The sequence below is a fragment of the Mizuhopecten yessoensis genome, unplaced genomic scaffold, assembly GCF_002113885.1.
Source record: "Mizuhopecten yessoensis strain PY_sf001 unplaced genomic scaffold, ASM211388v2 scaffold1775, whole genome shotgun sequence".
Taxonomy (NCBI): domain Eukaryota; kingdom Metazoa; phylum Mollusca; class Bivalvia; order Pectinida; family Pectinidae; genus Mizuhopecten; species Mizuhopecten yessoensis.
In genome coordinates, this window is record NW_018404215.1 from 213,803 (window position 1) to 223,351 (window position 9,549).

The following is a 9,549-nucleotide window of genomic DNA, read 5'->3' on the forward strand; positions in this document are numbered from 1 at the left end:
ACACCGATCCTGAGCATCGTCATCCGCCAGTAACTTCACTCGAAAGAAAATCGGATGTTTATGTACCTTTGTAGGAGTAAACTGTAATCAATAAATCATTTACAGTGTACACATAAATATGTTGTGTCCATATATGCAAGTGTTGTTTTTACATGGACTGCCCAGATGACCGTTGATAATCTGATTTGAGTTCATTTAAGCTTGCATAACAGCATTGGGTTATAAGTATTAGTGGTTAACATTTTCGATAATTTTGTTGGTGTTTAGAATTAGCGGATATTAGTCAAAGGGTGAAATTAAAACCCACGCTAAATATAACCGATATACGGTACATTAATTACTTGGCATGCCGATCTTGTGAATATCTTTGCAGATGATTCACAGGATAAGTCCAATTTCGGAACTCCTTTTTATTGAATACCAAAGCACTGAAAGTTTCGTAACCAATTACACGCGATCATAAAAAGGCTGTTGAATGTAGTTTTTAGGTCACCTGAGCTTTAGCTCAAGTGACCTATTGCTATCCGTCTTCGTCCGTCGTCCGTTAACATTTTACATTTAAAACTTAAAGTACAGTTCTGCTGGGCCGATTGAACTGAAAGTTGGTTGGAATGATCGACCCCATGGTCCTGACAAAGTGTTGTTATTTTTCAGGTCAATCAGAAATCCAATATGGCCGCCATTTTGAAAAACTATTTCAAACTTAAAGTCAAGTTCTGCTCGGTCGATTGAACTGAAACTTGGTAGGAATGATCGACTCATGGTCCTGAAAAAGAGTTGTTATTTTTCAGGTCGATCAGAAATCCAATATGGCCGCCATTTTTAAAAACAATGCATCTGATTGAAATTGTACCGTTTTTATACATTGATGGTTGTGTGAAGTCACACATGGGGTTAGGAAACGGTGAGGACAATACATTTCTTGAACTTCTTGTAGAGATGAATTACCATCTGACCTTGGTACATACATAAATATATGGCACATATCATGACTTAGCTTGTGGAGTATATATTTCATTGAACTACTCGAGCATAACTTTAACATCTTAGCATAGAGTGATGGGTCCTAGCTTCAATGAATATACTTACCGATGTAGAAAGATAATTGAGCTGCATTTCTTAAATGACAGTTTAATTGAAGCTTCAGTTAAAAACAAAAGACAATTTTTGGGGAAAAAGCGAATCTCGTATTTTGAATAATGTGCTGCATAACTTCTTTCAAGACATCCATCTAATCGGTCAAAGTCACCAGAAAACTAACAGGAGCAGACTTCAAGTCAAGGAAAAGATTTCACTAAAAAAGTTGAGGACAACTTTCTTGGTGAATTGTTCATAGGGAATATTCAATCGGAAGTTGGCAGTCCTTCAAATATTGATGACCATGCAAGGCAGTGTGTACCTACTAATCAAGGAGCGGGCATGTTATTCACGTGGACTTCCTGATCTGTGAATGCCATTACAGTTTGAAAAGTACAAACCAACGCTTTCCAACAAATATGCTTCACAGCTGGTAACTTTGCTCCGAAAAACTTCAGTCAATATTGCAAGAAATGAAGAATATCTATAATAATTGATGCCCGTCACTGACGCCTGTATGAAAAAGTCCTACCATACAGACCCTGTTACACTTTGACAAAAGACCCACAAAGTTGGTCACTTTTAGCATATTACAAAAGCAGATGAAAGTTTTGATGAGTTTTGATACACGTAAGTAAGCACATTGTCGTAGCACGGCAGTGAATAAAGGGAAACACTGTCAATACAAATATAAGATAGCATGCAGCAAAGCCAAACACCAAGGTGATTTGTAAAATTGGAAAGGGGATGATTACTCTATAAAGTCTAGGAACAACATGACATCCACAACTGAGAGACAAAGTGAGAAAACCTGTAACTTTGTAGGTGATATTTTGGAGCACATGCTCCTTTTCTTGCGTGTGGAACATGCTTTTATTTTTAAATCAGATGAAGAGGAGGAAGAGAATATGCTTGACGATAGCGACGATGATAACAGTAATTGGAAATGTAAATTGTCATTGAAACGTCAGAAAAAAGAAATGTTATAATGTAACGTATTTCAATTACTGAAATTCGGACATCATTTTCATTTATTTGCAAGTCAAACTTTCAACTGTTCTCATACTGTGAAGCACTGTTACCATTAACAGATACTGACGATGTCCAGCTAAGGTATGTCTGTCGGAAGAGGAATAGTCGATGTGGATTATCATGCCCGCTCCTTGATATGTCAATCACCCCACACACATTACCTTGCATGTTCATCAAGTTTTGAAGGAATTCCAACCACCGATTGAATATTCCCTATGAACAATTCATCATGGAAGTTGTTCTAAGCTTTTTAATGGTGGGCTATTCAAATCGCCCTGCGTCCGTGGTCCGTCCTTAAACAATTCTTGTTATCTGTATTTCTCAAGAAGTAGTAGAGGGATCTTTCTCAAATTTTGTATGTAGGTTCCCCTTGGTCCTTAGCTGTACAGGGCAACTTTTGAGACTGATCGGATAAACAACATGGCCGACAGGCAGCCATCTTGGATTTTGATAGTGAAAGTTTGTTATCGCTATTTCTTGGAAATTACTACAGGGATCTTTCTTAAATTTGATATGTAGATTCCCCTTGGTCCTAAGCTGTGCAGGGCAACTTTTGCGACTGATCGAATAAACATCATGGCCGACAGGCAGCCATTTTGGATTTTGATATTGAAATATTGTTATCGCTATTTCTCAAGACGCACCAGAGGGATCTTTCTCAAATTGTATATGTATGTCCCCCTTAGTCAATAGCTGTGCAGGGCAACTTTTGAGACTGATCGGATAAACAACATGGCCGACAGGCAGCCATTTTGGTTTTTGATATTGAAAGTTTGTTATCGCTATTTCTCGGGAAGTATCAGAGGGATCTCTCCGAATTTTATATGTAGGTTCCCCTTGGTCCTTAGCAGTGCAGGGCAACTTTTGAGACGGATCGGATAAACAACATGGCCGACAGGCAGCCTTCTTGGATGTTGATAGTGGTACAGGGTACAGGGTACTAGAATCAGGTACATTAGTGAAAGTTTGTTATCGCTAGTTCTCGGGAAGTACGGGACGGATCTTTCTCAAATTTTAAATGTAGGTTCCCTTTGATCCATCGTTGTGCATGTTATATTTTGAGACTGATCATAAAAACAAAATGGATTAAAAGAAGATCTAAACAGATCTTTCTCATATTGCAATGATCGAATCTATTTCTTTCACATTAAGTACTGTCCTAGTAAATATGTGAAATGACAAACTCACTTTGAAGTTTGGCTTTCATACACATCAGTATTAAGTTTAGATCACAAGTTACCTCAAAGTGCATTTACTGTTAACATGACTCGATCAAACAGATTAGAGGAAAGAAGAGAAAAGATCGGAACTGACGAAGAACTAATGAAGATGGTACAAAGGTGGGCGCCAAGATCCCTCTGGGATCTCTTGTTAATTATTATATCATTTCTAGTCTGCTCCTGTTGGTTTTCAGCATGGTAACTTTGACTGATTAAATTGATATCTTGAAAGGAAGTTATCCAGCACACTATTCAGAGTAGATTTGCTTATTTACCAACAAGTTGCCGGCTAAATATGAGCCTCACTGACTGGTTAGCTGTGTTACACACATGCTTGTACTCTGAATCAGGTCTCAGCTTCATATCACAGGATTCCCTACAGATAGGTTTTTCGACATACAACTATCAAACTTTTCCGTGACAGAAGATCACGAAAAACCTATAAAACAACCCTACCTAGATACTGGATGGAATTACTCAAGAACAGGTATATATTTATTGACATTTTCTTTTAGATGGTACAGTATATTTATTTACTTTACTGAAAGAATAACATGCTAAGAATGTCGAGTTATATGTGTGAATCATTCAAGACAGTATATATTCCACAAGCTATGTATATGTACATTTATTAATATATGTGTATGTGTAATAGTGGTTTTTTTATAAATCGATTAAAATGGACAAAATAATGAAATTGTCTAGCCCCTGGGGATGGGGGAGGAATCCCAATTTTACAATGCAAATGCCTCTTCCACCAAGGTGATTCTGACCAAGTTTGAATAATTTCCTCCTGAAAATGGACAAAGTATTCCCAAATGTATCGCCGATTGTGACAAAAAATGTAGAAGAATCAGTAGAATATACCGGGAAATTTGATATGGGGAAAAAAAGAGAGTTTGTAAATGTCGTTCAGGAAACGGGTTATGAAAGGCTGACCAATATTAATGAATTACTTGACATTTTACGGGAATTACCCCGCGAAAATGTACAACGCTCAGAAATAGACAAAGTTCGTAATGATATATTTAAATATTCGGCCAAAACGGTATTTGGGGTTAAGAGTAAGAAAAACCTAAGGTTAATAAACCCTGGTTTACTGAGGAATGTGGTATTAAAAGAAAGGCTTTTCATAAAGCTAAACAGAAGTATAAGAATAGCAAAACTATTAGAAATAGGAAACGATTAAAGAAAGCAAGCAAAAAATATAGACAACTACTTAACAAAAACTTTAAAATAAAACAAAGGAACATGGAGAAAGAAATAAGAAATACAGCAAAGACTGATTCTAAAGCTTTCCGGAATATCCTCAATAACCTAAGTGACAACAAAAAATGACAGGTATTGATATCGACATTGAAAAATCTTATGAGTACTTTAAAAATCTGAATACTTGTGTTGATATAGATGAACATGATGATGATCTCGAAATAGAGAATAACCTATGTGAATATGACGATATATTAAATGGCGATATTAGCGTAGATGAGATTACCGGGGCGATTAAAAAACTCTCAAACAGCAAAGCATGCGGTATAGATGGAATTGTAAACGTTTGTATGCCTGTGTATCACAAACTTTTTAATATTGTACTTGATACAGGCGTAGTACCAGATGCCTGGAGAACAGGCATAATAAAGCCATATATTTAAAAACAAAGGTGATCCAATTGACCTTGACAACTACGGGGCGATAACTCTTGTACACGTTACCTGTACATGTTTTGTTCCACATTCCTACGCGTACTGTGCTCGCACCGGTCCGTACCTGGGGACTCATGTGCAACTTCGTATAACGATTGTGTAACGAGGCATTTCATTGAAATGTCGACTCCAGAAGGAACTTGTGCCTCTTCACTTTTAGGGGTAACTTGTTTCATGAAACGCCACGCATCAATAGCAGGGATTCGGATGTCATCAGTCTTATAAAACAGATGGACACGCGACTTAAAAACATTGAGGTCCAAGTAAATACAAGAGGCCAAATGGGCCTGTATCGCTCACCTGGTATTAATCTCACACTTGTAATCTTAAAACTGCAGGCAGAATATCAGTGTTTGATTAATAAGAACCTATTAAAAGATTTAAACATATGACGCCCGTGACCTTGAATGTCGAACAAGGACATTAGGTTGAACAGAGTTTATAGTCTTCTAGCAAAATATCCTTGACCCTGGATTTTTTTGTTATACAGACCAAATCATTTAAAGATTTAAACATAAATTGACCACTGTGACCTTGAATATGGTTGAAGGTCATTTATTTGAACAAACTTGGTAGCCCTTTATCCCAGCATGTAACTAGCCAAATATCATCACCCTAGGCCGCTTGGTTATTCAGAAGTTGTTTAAAGATTTTAAACATATTTGACCCCTGTGACCTTGTAAATGGATGAAGGTCATTTATTTGAGCAAACTTGGTAGCCCTTCATCCCAGCATGCTTCTGGCCTAATATCATCACCCTATACCTTTTGGTTACTGAGAAGAAGTTGTTTAAAGTAAAAAAAAGTTGACGCCGGACGGACGACGGACGCCGCACCATGACATAAGCTCACCTGGCCCGAAGGGCCAGGTGAGCTAAAAATAGACCACGTCCACAACGCTTTGCTTTCATTAAAATCCAGGGTCCGCGTGAACTAGAACAGAGCACTAAGGTGATTAGTGATATGTTTGATACTATGAAGGTGACCACGGACAGGCACGAGTCTACAATTGGTAAGTTACAAAAACAGTGCCAAACAAAACAAGTGAATATGGCAGCCGTGCTGGAGGAAGTTCGGGGTGAGCGCGATGAACTGAAATCGTTAAAACGGACCTTCAGTGCCGATCGATGAAGTCGAATTTGTTTTTTTCTGGGCTTTAGTGAGAACGTACGTGAAGACACTGAGAGTTTAGTGAAGTCTTTTCTCTATCATGAACTTGAAATTGAGGAGGACATTGGATTTGGAAACGTCCACAGATTCGGTAAGAGGAAAAAAAGGAAGGCCCCGTCCTATTGAAGCGCGGTTTACATCACGGGGTTAACCCGATACTCGCTATTTCGCCTACGTCAGAGTAATACTCGCTGTTTGGATTACGTCGGAACAAAAAGTAAGATTTTAATTAAACGCCTATGTATCACCGATTATCACAATAGTTGTGGTGGTGTTACATGTTGACCAGCACACTTATAGTTTGGATGATGTTGAGCCATAACAATCACTGGTCCCCTCCCCTTATTTGGAAAAGGCATGTCAATGTAAAGAAAGTAATAGCTCTGAGAGACAAAATAACTGTACATACAGTCATGTAATTGGTATATCACATGAGTAAGCAAGTTAGACATGTTATCATACCTCCGCAACAAAGTTAGGGGGGTTTACTGGAATCGGCATGTATGTCCGTCCGACCGTCTGTCTGTCTGTCTGTCCCTTTTTCATATTATTTTTTTCATATTGAGCTTTTTTTTTTACAAAATTATTGCCCTTTGTTGAAAAATCTTTGTACAGACAACTCCTTCAACACTACGGGGCTAATTTCAACGAAAGTTTTCAGATATGTTAACTACCACCTGATATTGTGCATCCCGGTATAATTTTTTCATTCCCACTTTTTTTTTACGGAGTAATTGTCCTTTGTTGAAAAATGCTTGCCCTGACAACTTCTCCAAAACTACTGGGCCAATTTCAACGAAAGTTTTCAGATATGACAACCATCCGCTGATGTTGTGCATCCAGGCATTTTTTTCCCCTACCCTTTTTTAAGGAGTTATGGCCCTTTCTTGAAAAAACCTTGTCCTGACAACTTCTCCTAATCTACCCGACCAATTTCAAAGGATTCATATATGATAACTACCACCTGATGTTGTGCATCCAGGTATTATTTGTTCAATCTGACCTTTTTTACGGATTAATGGCCCTTTGTTGAAAAGTATTTGTCCAAACAACTCCTCCAAAACTATGGGGCCAATTTCAACAGAAGTTTTCAGATATGATAACTACTCCCTGATGTTGTGCATCCAGGTATTTTTCCAACCCTTTTTATGGAGTTATGGCCCTTTCGTGAAAAATCCTTGTCCTGACAACTTCTCCAAATCAACTCGGCCAATTTCCAAGTTTATAGATATGGTTACTGCCCCCTGATGTCGTGCATCAAAGTAGTACTTATTCATTCCGACCCTCTTAAAAGGAGTTATGGTCTTTTGTTGAATAAACAAACTTTGTCTGTCTCCTAGACTACTGGTCCGATTTCAATGAAAGTTTACAGATATGGTAATTATCCCTGATGTCGTGCATCAGGGTAGTATTCTTTTCATTTCGACCCTTTTTATAAAGTTATGGCCCTTTGCTTGAAATCTTTGTCCTGACAGCTCTTCCTTAACTACTTCGACGATTGCAGCAAAACTGGTTCATCTGGGCTAACAAGATTTGGTTTGCAAGTATGTTTTGCCATTGGGAGGGAGTACAGAAGTATGTCAGTGACCTTTATACGTAATGAGTGTACAGCTCAGTGAATACAAAAATCATTACTGGTGGGAGACTTTGGATTGCTTTTCAATGCTTTACCTTACTTAGCCTTTAGCTTACAGTTCTAGTTTATATAGGAGCGGGGGTATTAGTTAACCTTTGGCTTACAGTTCTAGTTGTTAAAGATTGCGAGGTCGCGTTACCGAGCATTTCGAACTCCCTCCCTTGAAATAAGAGTTATTGCCCTTTAATAAGTAGCTTACCATGTAAGTTTTTTTTTAATTGTCTAGTTATTAATTATAACTTATTAGTTGAACTAAAGTGATTCCGAGACAGAATAGTTGTTTTTATTTGACAATAGATTTTTCCATTGGAAACATACATCATTTGTTTAGTCATGTGATTTTGTTTTTTGATAGTCACACCATACATGTGCGAGCTGCAGTGTGTGGTGAATGATATATAAGTGATATGAATAAGAATGTACGTTTATATAATTGGCTGATAATTATTTTATTCCGATAGCACCGGTCTAGATTTCATAATTACGAACATATTCGGTCTATATAACTAATACACATCTACCCCAAATGACGGCCAAGTTTGTGGTATTAAAATCCAGAAGAAGAAAATCAAAAATTTTGGATAGTCTTAGATCAAGAAAATTAAGAAAGTCAATTTTAAACTTTCTATTTGTTCCTGTGTGATGCTGTGTGACCGAAAAAATATCCTAAAATTTGTTAAAATATGATTGTTTGACCGTATGAACGTAATCCGTAGCATACAGGGACGTAATCCGTATCAGCGTACATACCAACTGTATCACACAGGGACGTAATCCGTATCAGCATACATACCAACTGGATGACACAGGGACGTGATCCGTATCAGCATACATACAAACTGTATCATACAGGGACGTGATCCGTATCACACAGGGACGTAATCCGTATCACACAGGGACGTAATCCGTATCACACAGGGACGTAATCCGTATCAGCATCCATACCAACTGTATCATACAGGGACGTGATCCGTATCACACAGGGACGTAATCCGTATCAGCATACATCCCAACTGTATCACACAGGGACGTAATCCGTGTGATACAGTTGGTATGTATGCTGATACAGATTACGTCCCTGTGTGATACAGTTGGTATGTATCACACAGGGACGTAATCCGTATCAGCATACATACCAACTGTATCATACAGGGACGTGATCCGTATCACACAGGGACGTGATCCGTATCAGCATACATACCAACTGTATCACACAGGGACGTAATCCGTATCACACAGGGACGTATTAGCATACACACCAACTACCAACTGTATAACACAGGGATGTAATCCGTATCAGCATACATACCAACTGTATCACACATGGACGTAATCCGTATCAGCATACATACCAACTGTATCACACAGGGACGTTATTCGTATCAGCATACACACCAACTGTATCACACAGGGACGTAATCCGTATTAGCATACACACCAACTGTATCACACAGGGACGTAATACGTATCAGCATACACACCAACTGTATCACACAGTGACGTAATCCGTATCAGCATACATACCAACTGTATCACACAGGGACGTAATCCGTATCAGCATACATACCAACTGAATATTTTGATAAAAATAACGCTTAAACTTTTGTTTAGTTCAGACTATTCAATGTTGTTTTGTTGATGAGTCATTGGCCAAGACATGTGTTGTGTAAAAGTAATTTAATTAAATAGTTATTACATTCAAATCTCCACAA